This window comes from Tasmannia lanceolata, unplaced genomic scaffold (assembly GCF_043159265.1).
Source record: "Tasmannia lanceolata isolate RefF3 unplaced genomic scaffold, GAP_Taslan_0.1 ptg000015l, whole genome shotgun sequence".
NCBI classification, from domain to species: Eukaryota; Viridiplantae; Streptophyta; class Magnoliopsida; order Canellales; family Winteraceae; genus Tasmannia; species Tasmannia lanceolata.
The window spans coordinates 400,080-413,299 of record NW_027518692.1 but is presented as its reverse complement, the minus strand read 5'-3'; the positions used below and the strand labels follow the sequence as shown (position 1 = coordinate 413,299).

Here is a 13,220-nt window from a genome sequence, read left to right as displayed (position 1 = left end):
CAAGACTTAAAAACAACTTACATTGAAATTATGGAAATCCATATACAAGTTATCCACTTGAACTCAGTACCAATTTTCCTTACGAATAGTTAGATTCAACAAGTTCCAAAAAGGAATATAACATGAATTACATTGAAACCAAAACTGTTTCTTATGCACAATATGGCAACTTACTATTTTCACCAGCCGAGCAATGACAAACAGTCAGCTTTGCATCGAAGTATCTTGATAGTATCAGACATCAATGCATCTTGCTTCAGCTGCAAAACAAGGCAAATACATGTCTTATAATATCTACAACAGTTCGTTTGTGATTATGATAACCGATGGTGAGTCCCCAAATCTATTGATAGCATACATAAATGCAATTGAACAATTAGAGAACTACACATTAAAACTTCGAAAATGATATCAACACTACCATGTTTTGATATTTTCACAAAAAGCATCTTGTCTTTTAGTATTTAAAGAGCTATCCAAATGTTATTACCTGATCCAAAACTATGTTTGGAGTCGTCTCTTATTCGCTTTCAAAGACGGGCACGTACTAGCAAGTCTCACGTTGTAGTCTCTCAAATCATGAAGAACAAAATTGAAAGATCCAAAATAGCCAGATGCGTGGATTTTGGGTTTGTTTTTCTTTTGCAATCAGAAAAGTTCCCTGCTTCTCCTTTTATGTTCTATTTAATCAACTCTCAAAACCAATAAGCAAAGACCAAATTGTCATGGGATCTAATGCCCCAGATTACATCAAATTTCAAGTAGAGAAAAAAAGATCTAATCCTGATCCTAAAAAAACTCTACCTACTTATGGTTTCCAAGAGAACCAATATACCAATTAATATGGACATTCATCTTAGGAGTTTCCTCCCTGGTGCCAATTGTTGAGGATAAGCTTCCCTTTGCATTAGACACTTCTTGTTGTCATTGGTTGCATTCCTTCACCAACTGCCATACTAGAGTCCTATCATCCTAATCTTCTTTACCAAAAGTCCACAACACCCACAACAAGTTTGATGTGCTGTGTCACCCTCTCTTGCTTGGGACCCACAACTAGGCCCACACTTTCCACGATCCACCTGGATCATTACTGTTCCCAAACAGCTCTCACAAGCCATCGAAAAGACGAGCTGGGACCGTGCAACTATTAAAACATGATTTTGTTGATATCATTTCCCTAAAACTGCAAGGAATTCTACAATGTCCAAGTAAGATATCATTGCCAGAATCCAAAAGAATACAAATATGATTGCCAAAAACCAATAAAAAAAACCAAAAGCTTACTTACAAATCATAATCAATTCAACAAAAGAAAAGCATTCAAAACATGAGAAACTTTTGCATAGCCAAATAAGATTCTGACTGTCTGTAGACACTACAACATTTCTAAGGTCATCCCACACATGCACAATTCTGACTGCCTCTACACTCTATCATGTACGTGTTTAGCCCACATTTGCACCTAAAATGTACCTCAACGGAATAGGGTCACTTGTTTGAAATTTCTTCTTCGAAAAGCATCTAAATAATACACATACCACTCAAGTGTAATTAGATAACTTGGCTATGTGGATGCTTGCAAGTGTAATACAAGAATTGATTACACATTGTAATCATAAATTGTACCTTCTTGTCATGCTTGGGCTGGATCTGGAACAGTTTCCAGAATTTTCCCCCTTGATCTCCATCCACCTTTAGCAGCATCCTTATAGTCATAGGCTTAATTTTTGCTACTGGCAGCTTGGGATCTACAAAACCAGCATGTGCATGGGATGACAATTGACAAAAGGTGATTTTTTTGCACTAACTTAGAAAGCCAAATCAAAGCATGGAGATTGCTTAGCAGATGGTACCTACCAAAACCATGTACAATATAGCTCTGTTGGCAAACTACTGCTGCTCCTGGGAACAAGAAAAAGGAAATAAGAAAAACTACATGAAAATTTGAAACTACATAACTTTAAAGGAACCTTAACTTCACTTTTTTCTAAAAGATTGGCAAGAAGGAACCTTAACTTCACTTTTCCTTTTGAATTTCAAGCAGAGACTATCTTCACTTGCAAAACACCAAAAATTCATAAATATTAGAACATGTTATCAATACACACAATGCGTAAAAACTATAAAGCAAAAAAATTGACATTACTTATCTTTTAAAGCTTGGAGAATAGATACAATCATGATACTAAATCTTCAAGTACAAAATACCTATCAATCATAAAAATTAGAATATAAGCAAGAAAAAAAGGAAAATGATTGCAATATAATGAAAATCATTTCATAAACTATTATTTATATAAAGAGAGAAAAAGAAAACATAAGAAGAGAGAGAAAACCATATGAATTTACAAATTGAATGGGAGAAAACTAGAAAATGCAATGCTCCAAGTTAAAATGACATCTACTAGATATGCACCTACTCGATTGAATGATCTAAACAATGGTGTCTCTATAGACTTTACCTAAAGGATATCCTCCTTGATATCTTCGAGAGTTGAAATCTAAAATCAAAGATGTGACAGAGGACAATGTACAGGGTTAGGATTGGAATATAATTAGGAAAAATTGAATAGAAGAAAAGGAAATTACCTTCTGATCGCGTCTTTGATTCTAACAAAATTGACAGTTACAGTTAGAGCTTTCATATATATATATATATATATATATATATATATATATATATATTTATATATATATGTGAGGAAAGTGAAGCTACACCGCCGGTGTAGCTAACTTAGCTACACCGCCGGCTAAAAATACAATGGGCCCACATTGTTTTGGTGATCCAAACCATTCATTTGATTGGCCCTCACATAGATAGGGTGTCCATCAAAAATCAGCTCCATAGGATCATCCCAACCCTTCAAACTGTAGAGGCAAAAATGGACAAATTTGTAAAGGTTTTTACACATTCATTTTTGCCTCCACAAATCGTAGGGTTGGGATGATCCTATGGAGCTGATTTTTGGTGGACACCCTATCTATGTGAGGGCCAATCAAATGAATTCTTTGGATCACCAAAACAATGTGGGCCCATTGTATTTTAAGCCGACGGTGTAGCTAAGTTAGCTACACCGGCGGTGTAGCTTCACTTTCCTCTATATATATATATATATATATATATATATATATATATATATATATATATATATATATATAGAGAGAGAGAGAGAGAACCATTTTCATAAACCTATATATATATATATATATATATATATATATATATATATAGAGAGAGAGAGAGAGAGAGAGAGAGAGAGAGGAAACTGTTGGTGCGCTTAAGCTCACCAAACTTTTGGTGAGCTTAAGCGCCCCAATCACATGGGGGCCCACTTTGTTAGGTGATCCAAAGCATTCATTTTAAAGTCCCTTACATGCAAATCTGCCCATTTTTGTCCTCCACAAATGAAGGGGTTAGGATGATCCTATGGAGCTGATTTTTGGTACACCCCCTATCTATCATAAGGCCTTTAAAATGAATGCTTTGGATCACCTAACAAAGTGGGCCCCCATGTGATTGGGGAGCTTAAGCGCACCATAGGTTTGGTGCGCTTAAGCTCACCAACAGTTTTCTCATATATATATATATATATATATATATATATATATATGGGAAAATTCTCAAAAAAATGTGATTTTTATCTTAAAATCTCAAAAAATGGTGAAGTTGGCTAATTTCTCAAAAAGGGGTGAAACGCATCCCAATGATTGTTTTACGACGAAAATGCCCTTATGTTGCCTTTCCCTCCAAGAAAGTAAGCAACAAATCCCAATGCATTTCACCTCACATTTTGACTTTTTTGCCTTCTTACTCACGCCAAAATGAAACTCCATTGGGTAGGAAATGTTGTAAAAATCCACTCCCCATTGCAGAGAGGTGAAAGTCCCCTCTCCTAAAATCAAGATTTTATTGGATTTCTTTATTTTTCTTTGGCTATGAAACCTAAGCTTCTCTTCTAGGTCCATTGTGAGACATTTGCATAGTTTGAACATGTTCCTTACAATGCTATGGTATATTGTCATCACCTTGCGTATTTGTTAGGCATTTGTTATTGTCATCATCCTCTTTACAATGCAATGGTGTATTGTCATAATCTCTCTATCTCTCTATTGCCCTCTATGTTTCTATTTAGAGTAAACCTGGATCATCCCTCTCGACTTGGCTAAGAACATAGTAGATATGGTCTTTTTCATCTATGCTCACTTAGCTGTCAACGTAGAAAGGATATTTCTCATCGCCCTCCTCATCTTTCTTTTGACCCTCCACTATTTCCTCCCCTATTTTATCCATTATTTCATCCAACACCCAATCTTTCTTCCGACCCTCCCCTATTTTCTCCAGGTCACATTCTTCCTCTACAATCTTCCTCTTCTTTAAAGCATCTTCTTTTTCATCCTCTCCCATCTTTTTCATCCTCTCCCATGTCCCCCATCTCCTTCGTATCAGGGACACTCTCTGACCCTATACTTTTTCTCTTCTTTAAATCTCTCAGTTTCCTCTTCATTAAATATCTCACTTTCCTCTTCTTTAAATCTCTCACCTCGCTTTCTAACTCCCTAACTTGACATTCAAGTTTCTCCACCCTCTTCAACAAAAATCTTTCTCTCCTCGCTTTCCATCTGAAGCTCTTCCTTTCGTTCTTCTCCTCCTTTCTTCCCTCTTCAACGAAAAACTTTCCTCTCTCCCCCCATCTCCCACTGGAGAAACATTTAGACCGATGTTATCATCCGCAATTCCAACGCCGTCAACCTCATCCTCAGCAACTAGCAGGCATTCTTCTCGTCCCACGGCTTCTAGCCGCATCACAACCTGAAATGCATTTCTTTTTTGGATCACAAATTCAACTATATTAACCCAATAAACATGTAATACAACAACCAGTACGAATTATTCTCTCACCTGTGATGCTTCCAAAACCCCGTCAGCAATATGCGTAATCAACTTTCTATGCTCCCTTCTCCTTGTATCCATCTTACCGGTCCACTTCATTAGACGTGGAAAAGCATCAGGATGAGAAGGTACCCATAACACGGAATGCTCAAATAGCCATACCTGAAACCAAGCAATATGGTTTAGACAATCCAATACTTAACAAACACAAAACATTAAAGAGTGCATGTGAAATTTACCTATAATAAGATTGAACATCCCACTCACTACAAGAAAAAAGGTTTTCCCCGGCGTTCTAGAACGCCACTAAAAGATGGGCTATCCGCCGGTGATACATTTGCCGGCGGATATCCGGCGGTCATACACCCGCCGGCAAACATTCTGTGGGGAAAGATATTGCCGGCGGTTTAATCAAACCACCGGGGAATAACATATATTGCCGACGGTTATAACCGCCGGCCAATTTCAGAGGAAAATTTTATACGAAAACTAATGCCGGCGGTTAGAAAACGCCGGAGAAAAAGCAAACTAAGTGCCGGCGGTTAATGAACGCCGGTAATAGTTTTATCCGATGCGTATGTAATAGTTCTGGCGGCGGTTTAAGTCAGGATATAGCGGCGTTCAGGACCGCCGGTAAATGTGTGTTTTTTTTTTTTTAAATAAAAATGAAAGAGGGTTATTATTCTTCATTCCCTTCATGGGTACATATACCTAATAACAAATTATCGTTTAACACATTATCCACATCAAAGACAAGTAGAACTACACATCCAATATATATCTTTCTTATGTTCATCCCTCCATGTAACCCTGCGTCCCACAAGTACTATGAGCGTGAAAAGCACCCCACCTTCCATCCATAACCATTCAGAAATCATATCCTCAGAAACAATTCAATCACAATGATAAAGGATGATACAAACAGGTGCAATAAAAAGACATTCAATAATAAATACCAAAAGCAAGCGAAGGAGGAATCAAATACCAAATTTAAAAACTCAATAGGAGAAAACACCAAATGGATGTTGGATTGCCATTTGCATTATATTTACACCAAATAATTCTTAAAAGTTTAATATATTAGTATCTTACGTACTTCCAACGTACTCTACATCGAAGAAAGTCCCCTATTCCATTACACTATCTGATGAAGTCATGTATCTCCTTGTTTAATACACACAATAAGAAGACGCAGCCAGGAAAGAGGGGCTTAGGTTTTACTGAATATGAACCATTCTTTAGCTTCTTTTTCATATGGACAGCCAGAAAATAAACCTGAAATGAGATACACAAGTATGAAGTAATTAAGAATACACTATGTATAGGGGACAATATCATTACATAAATAGATAAATAATGAGTAGTTACAAAGATTGCTCCAAAAACCTTCTCAGAAAATCTACCATCAGATTACATTTGCAAGGAAAAAAAATTGGTCACATTGGCATAAATAGGCATCAAATGAGAGTTTTATACCATTCGTTGATGAAACAACAATCATCAAATGCAAAAAAATTCAACGCAAAATGTAATGGATTTTTGTACTAACTCCACCAAGTTAATGAAATAACAATTCCATTGTGATGCAACACATAACTCAACAGGGGCAGTTGCACCCTGTTGTAGGTCTTGACCCCACCCACTAGTTTTCTCAAGGTTAAGCTAACTGACATGTTATCATGAACACATTGAGCAGCATGTGACACTTGATTGAGTGTTGTCCAATATGAGAAAAAAATCAGTTGTATTGTCCTGGTCTGTAGTCTATTGGAGTTGTAACAGATCATAAATTTTCTGGTTAGGGAGGATTGAATTCCACCCAACTCTCGACTTCCTAAGCTGTGATATCTGAGACAATTCTAACGTGCTCAGTCTTTACACTAAACAGATTTAGCTGGGGACAACAATTTTGACTGCCAATATGCCCAATGAGCTGATTATGATTCAGTTCCCTGCACAAGGATATACATTGGATGACTACAATTTTGACTACCAAATTGCATAAACAAACGGATTATAGTATAATGCCCAAAAGACCATCTCTGCTGCTGAAATCTGTATGCTTTAAATGTGCTTGGTAGTTCATTATTCACCTACAGAGTGTCATTTATTAGAAGTTGTGAAACAACCAGTTACTCCAAATGCTGGAAAATTCGTCATTTTTATGTTTTATAATTTTTTTTCCCAAAAGGTTCAGGTTCATATATCATGTATGAAAAGAAAAAGTCAAGTTCCTGGGTTAAATTGTGTACATTATTTTATTCTCCATGCTGCTTCAGAATAGATATATGTTGGATTTTTGAAAAATTCAAGTACTCTGATCTCTTGAATATACTCAGAATATCTGCCAAAACATCCAAAAATCGTATATGTTGTATGAAATACATCAAGAGTTCCACCAATTTTAATAGAACATAGAAATTATTTCTACAACCACAGGAGTTATATCTAAGTTTTATTGAATATTAACCGAAATTTGGAGTCCTCATTTCTATTCTACATGGAAACTAGGTCTGGATTAGAGGTTTGGAATGTTGCTTGGGAAGAGACTTAAAATTTTTTTGTGTTTCCCTTAGTTTGATTTTATCTTGTTAATTTGTTGATTTATGTCGAGCAGGTATGGGTCGATCACCGGCAACTTTTCCCTCCAAACGAGGTCGACCAAATTCAACTCCCTCTCATATGCTTCCTGATGCTGACCGCATTTTGTACGAATTGATCAAAAGCAAGGAAAGCATGGGGATCTGGATGGGGGATCTAAAACGTGAATCAAAACTGCAGGACAAAGTCGTTCGCAAATCTGTCAAATTGTCCATCCAATATTGATGATTACAATGGTTAAGAAAGAAATTATTTGGAGTGGACATAGTCCATTATGATATTTATTGATAGTCGGGGGAAGTTGGTTACAAAATCGGAAAGGTTGAAACACCTATAGAAGCTGACCCATTCCACGATGACAGCAAAAGCGATAATCTTATAGTTATGGCTTGACTCTTAATTGATGGGGCCTAGTATTAATAGAAGCCTTCTATTTCTAAGATAGGGAAGGATGTTTGGGACATGGTAGCCTGAATCTACTCTCAATGGGCAGATTTAGCACATATCGACTGACTGCATAAAAGGATAAATATGCAGCAAGGAACTTTGTCCATAGAAGAATACTTGGGCTTTTTAGGCAAAAGTGGAAGGGACTTGATCATTAGCCCTCCTCTCGAAGACATAAAGAAACAAATGGAATATCATATAACTCAACTCAACAAAGCCTTTGTCCCAAACTAGTTGGGGTCAGCTAAATGAATCGTTTAAAAAAATTTCATGAAGAATGTGAAAATGGAATATCATATGATCTTTGAATTTCTTGCAAACTTAAATACAAAACTAGAACTCCATAGGGTTTAAGTACTCGGAAAAGATGAGTTAAATCCTCTTCAATCTGTCTACGATTATATTAGAACAGAAGCAAGCAGAAAGAGACCATTACAGGTGCTGGTTCAACAACTAATGTGGAACATTCAGCTCTAGCAATGAATTTTTGAGGATAAGGTTGAAACAGTTATGGGATAAATCAGTCACGTTCAGGGATTTCCAAGAGTCAATAGAGATAAGCTGAAGTTCTCTCGTTGTGTGTGTGGGTGTGGGTGTGGGGAGGAGGAGGAAGAACCAAAGCATCCCTCCTTCATATGTGGGCCCTATCCTATTCTTCTATAAAGTGAACAAATGAAGACGAGAAAATCAACCAATTAAGAGAATTGCTGATAAAAGTGACTCATTTCAGCTGTTGGGAGACAAACGCCTTTTTCACCAAACTAAATACTTTCATAATTCACTTTAATTGCTTAATTATTGGCAAAACTTTTACTAGATTCACCCTCAGCATTCACTTTTCCAACTCGCAAAAGTAACACAAGCCTACTCCCAAACAATATGACTGATTTCAACCTCTAGGATGAGTACTGTCACTTGATGATTGAAAGTCAAAATGGTAAAAAAGTCACCACTGGATCATTATTTTGCAGCCATCCTCAAGTAGAAATTAGCAAAAGAAAATTGGTATTGACAGCCATAAATTTAGACATTTTGGACCATGCTATTTTTTTTTCTTATTTGATTTGCTTTTATTTTCCTATATATAGGATGAAATTATATGGGTGTCATGCCTAATTTAAACAGTGACTGTACCTGCACTAGTAGTAAAAAACCTTCTATTTATAGCACAGATTCAAAATGAGTAGTGATTCTTAAACTCCATCATGAATATGTTTTAAAAGTACGACAATAGGTTAAGCAAAAATATTAGCAAGCATAATGGAACAATCAAAATTGTGGGTTTACCGAAATCTTCGGAAGTTTTAATATTCGGTAAAAGAGATGGATAAGGCTTTATAAGGAAAGGGTAGGTTTGTAGGATGGTCTTGTGGGGTTTGTTTAGTGCCTTAAACTAGGGAATTAAGGGACTATTTAGGGAACAAAGATGGACTGTGATGAGGCTTTAGGAAGGGACTAGTTTGTCTATTCTATGTACTGTTTGTTGGTTAAACTTATAGAGGGCTGCAAGAATTAAGAAAAGGAGGCTTTGGGTAATCGGTCAAAACATGGGTAATCTAATGCGGAAACAGGGGCTATTTTGGCAAGGATTTTAATATATTTAAGTCATTGCAGTGGGCTGAAAGGGGGTGGTATCCGGTTGACTTTTGTGGGGATACAAAGGAAATTTTGAGGACTAGCTTTTTGTGCACCAAGTGCTGGGTTTTGCGAAAGGGCTTAAAGAATATTAAAGGGTTGTTTTGAGGCTGAGCAAATAATTAGAAAGTGGGTCTGCTTCAAGGTGGGGTTTGCAGCAATAAAAGAAAGAAGAAGAGAGGCTAGTATTCAAGGTTGTATTGCTAAAAAACTAGATTTCGGCAGGTATGTGGCTGCCTATTGATGGCGGTTTCAATGGCAGAACCTGAAGGTTGAAGCAGAGAAGGCTACTTCGATGGTGGTTTACCGTTGGTATTCTACTTCCATAGAATATATCCTACGTCTTTAAAGAACAGAACCCTAATCTTCAAAAAAAAAAAAAAACAACATTGGAAACAAAAACATTCTTCAAGATAGTAGATTTCTGGAAAAAATTCATTTCATAGGAAGGAAAAAATTAAACTATTACGAGAACAAACACATTTCTTTGTCATGGAATTTCACAACTAAAAGCAAGAGGGATTGCACATTATGTAAAAAATTAAATCCTAACCCCATTCCAGTTGAGAGACGGGTCATCTCTTCTCTCATAAAAACCAATCTACTGAGATTGTTTACAAAACCCCCAAAATAAGATCGATGAAAACCCCTAAAAAAACCCTTACATTCTGATGGAAAACCATGAATAAATAGGTAATTTAGCTAGGTTGGAAAGGAACGAGCAAAAAGAAAATACAAAGGAATTTTAGGGCTGAAAATCACCTAGGTCTTCATATCTTTGGGATGTTAGAGAGATCAGACCCTTCGCTTCTTCTCCAATATCCAAAACCCTAAACAAAGTTATCCTTATCTTCTTCAAGCCCTCCTTTCCACCCTTTGCAAAACCCTAAATAGAGATCCAAAAAACATATATTACAAGCAAACGAAATAGGGAGAAGAGGTGGAGGAACAAATGTGAAATACAGAGAAGAGGTGGAGGAAAAAGCAAACCAAATCACCTAGCTTTCTTCAAAGGAGAGTCTCGATTTCTTTTTTTGGTGAGTCTCGATTTCGTTCCTAGCTAAGACGGTGAGAGAAGTGGAGGGAAAAAGAGTCTCACGCGCGGGAAGGAAAATGAGGAATCGTGGATTTCTAGCTAGAGTTTTCCCCTTTAATATATGCCGATGGTCAACAAATGCTGGGTTTTAACAATACGATTCACCGGCGGTTTCACTTATTACCGCCGGGGAATTCGACATTTTGCCGACGGTCATGACCGCCGGGGATATCGTGGACAACATCACAAAAATGAGTTCGAGGTTAACGCGATACCTCGGCGGTTTTTCTGTGACCGCCGGTGAAATATGGTCTTTGCCGACGTTTATTTGGACCGCCGGGAAATATCCGCCGGCAATAACCCTTTTTCTTGTAGTGACTATATGCCCCTTTCCATTTGCAACATATGAATTTAATGACTCTATCAAGAAGTCATAGACGACGTAGGCCCATGCAACATTTCCAACCGTCTCCAGATTAATATACAGAAATAAGCAAGAATATGCCTTGCGATCCCTCTGTGCAAATAAGAAAATGCTACAAAATAGCAAGATCACATGCTTCACAGTGGACCTAATCGATTCTTCCTCATTTGAGAACATTTCATCATTTATTACCTCTAACATCTGTTCAACAGTGGCTGTTGGAGCCCCGAACCTCCATCCATCCTCAACGGTCGTGCTATCTCAAACTAATTTCGGCCTCTCTCCTCTCATACTTAATCCTAAAATTTTCGCTACACCACTAGCTACAAACGGAACCAAAATGCCACCTATTTTGAATGCTTTCCGTTTCGGTTCCCATGATTTCACCAATGCCGTCAAAATCTTCTTGTGCAACTCAACACCTTCAAGGTGTAGTAGCAAATCTCCAAATGAGATTTTACTTATCAAATTTCTATGTGCCTCCCCTAAGTGAAATATCTCGACGCACACGTCAAAGTGGGAAGGACAACATCTAGATGTAACATACTTTGCCTGCAAATGGATCATGGAAACATTAACAGTTGAAGTAGTGGTACATTTAGGAGATTCAAATGGAAAAAGGAAAAGTTCATCACCATAAGAGGAGCTGCAGATGGAATAACAACTTCCGTCCCTTATCTGCAGAAACAAGGAAAAACCAGAATTAGTGCCTTCAAGCACATTATATATCCATTATTAAACAGAAGATTGCCTTCAACCAAATCTACTGCTTTCATCCATAAAAACTCTTAAATATCTAAAAAATATTACTTTGCGATACTTGAAAACACACTTACAACCCTTGGAACAACTATTCAACTAATTACTGGTTCAAACTCTTACAATCTCATAAATAGTTATTCAAAGATTACTGGGAATCACAATTACTGGTTTCAATGGTTCTAAACTCATAAACATCTCAAATTTATTGCTTTGCGGCCCTTGGAACCAGGAGGTCATACAACCTGCATCAATCTAGTGGTTCCAAGGGTCCTAAACTCTCCCGACTCTCAAAAACAGTTGTATGACCTCCTTCTAAAAAATATTACTGGGTTGAAGGGTCCAAGAAACCACATTTACATTAAAGGAACAACAATTAAATACTAACAATTACTTGGAACCACAATGCTTTCAAGGGAACATGAAAACAATATTGGTTTCAGATAGTTGGAACCACAATTACAGTCAGTGAAACCACTAATAAACTAATTACTTTTATTATTGGTTCCAAGAGTTCTAGATTCTTCAAAATGTAAGAGTTATGATTTCAACGGCCTCTGAACCACAGTTACAAGCCTTGAAACCACTGCTACAACCCTATGAAGCACTTAGTGGTTCCAAGGACCCTACTCTCTCTAAGATGTCAGTAAAAATTGTCTAAACATGCAAGGAACAATAATAGCATCCATGGAACTACTAATTATTATTGATTCTCACCTCTTACAAAACTCCAAAAATTATTCAAAATATATGGGTTGGAAGACTAAAAATTATATGGGTTGAAAGGGTTGAAACTTTATAGCGTCCTTCAAACCACGGTTACAAGGTTGGAAATTAATCGGTTGAAAGGGTTGAAAATTATATGGAACTACTAATTATCACTGGATAATATGGATAATATGGAACCACTAATTATCATAACGCTAAAAATTATATGGAACCACTAATTATCACTGCATTGAAAGGGTTACAAACCCTCCAACAAATTTGAACAATTGTGAAAATCACCAAACCAAGTCTAAGCATAAAAACCCTATCCAAAACCCTAAAGAAGGAAAACCCTAAAATGACCAAAAAATTAATGGATTCAAGGGTTTCTTATTGGAACATTTTGATGAAGAAAACCATAAAGTAAGAAAACCATAAACCAATTCAAACCATAAAGCAAACCAAATCAAACCATAAAAACATTTTCATGAAGAAACCATAAACAAAGAAACCCTAATCTCAAATTTGAACACATACCGTAGAGAAGGAGATTTTTAGCGAAAGGAAGATGATTTGTAGCAAAAGGAAGGAGATTGCCAGTGAAAATCTCGTCTTCTCCGGCCAAGAGCTCGTCGTTTCAAGAGGAGGGAGATTTCAGTTTCAAAAAAGAGTAAAAAACAAGAGAGAGAAGGGGTAAGGTAAGAAGATGGTAGGTGAAA

The 13,220-nt window shown here is 36.8% G+C and overlaps 2 long non-coding RNA genes across 5 annotated transcripts; both read right to left on the bottom strand.

Annotated features, from left to right (window-relative positions):
- On the bottom strand, positions 1 to 2,480 carry LOC143846395 (uncharacterized). Of its 4 annotated transcripts, none has more exons than XR_013234758.1 (4): positions 2,463 to 2,480; positions 1,858 to 2,051; positions 1,627 to 1,748; positions 1 to 260 (listed from the first exon to the last, which is right to left on the bottom strand). It is a non-coding gene; the product is annotated as an uncharacterized LOC143846395 (long non-coding RNA). The 4 variants fall into 4 exon arrangements; XR_013234759.1 differs by lacking the exon at positions 2,463 to 2,480 and adding an exon at positions 491 to 1,195 and having other exon boundaries at positions 1,858 to 2,202; XR_013234760.1 differs by lacking the exon at positions 2,463 to 2,480 and adding an exon at positions 491 to 1,183 and having other exon boundaries at positions 1,858 to 2,202.
- Positions 2,481 to 3,618: 1,138 nt separating this feature from the next.
- LOC143847022 (uncharacterized) lies at positions 3,619 to 10,698 on the bottom strand. The gene is made up of 5 exons (XR_013234905.1): positions 10,573 to 10,698; positions 10,337 to 10,460; positions 5,988 to 6,166; positions 4,901 to 5,053; positions 3,619 to 4,810 (listed from the first exon to the last, which is right to left on the bottom strand). It is a non-coding gene; the product is annotated as an uncharacterized LOC143847022 (long non-coding RNA).
- Between the last annotated feature and the right edge of the window lie 2,522 nt (positions 10,699 to 13,220).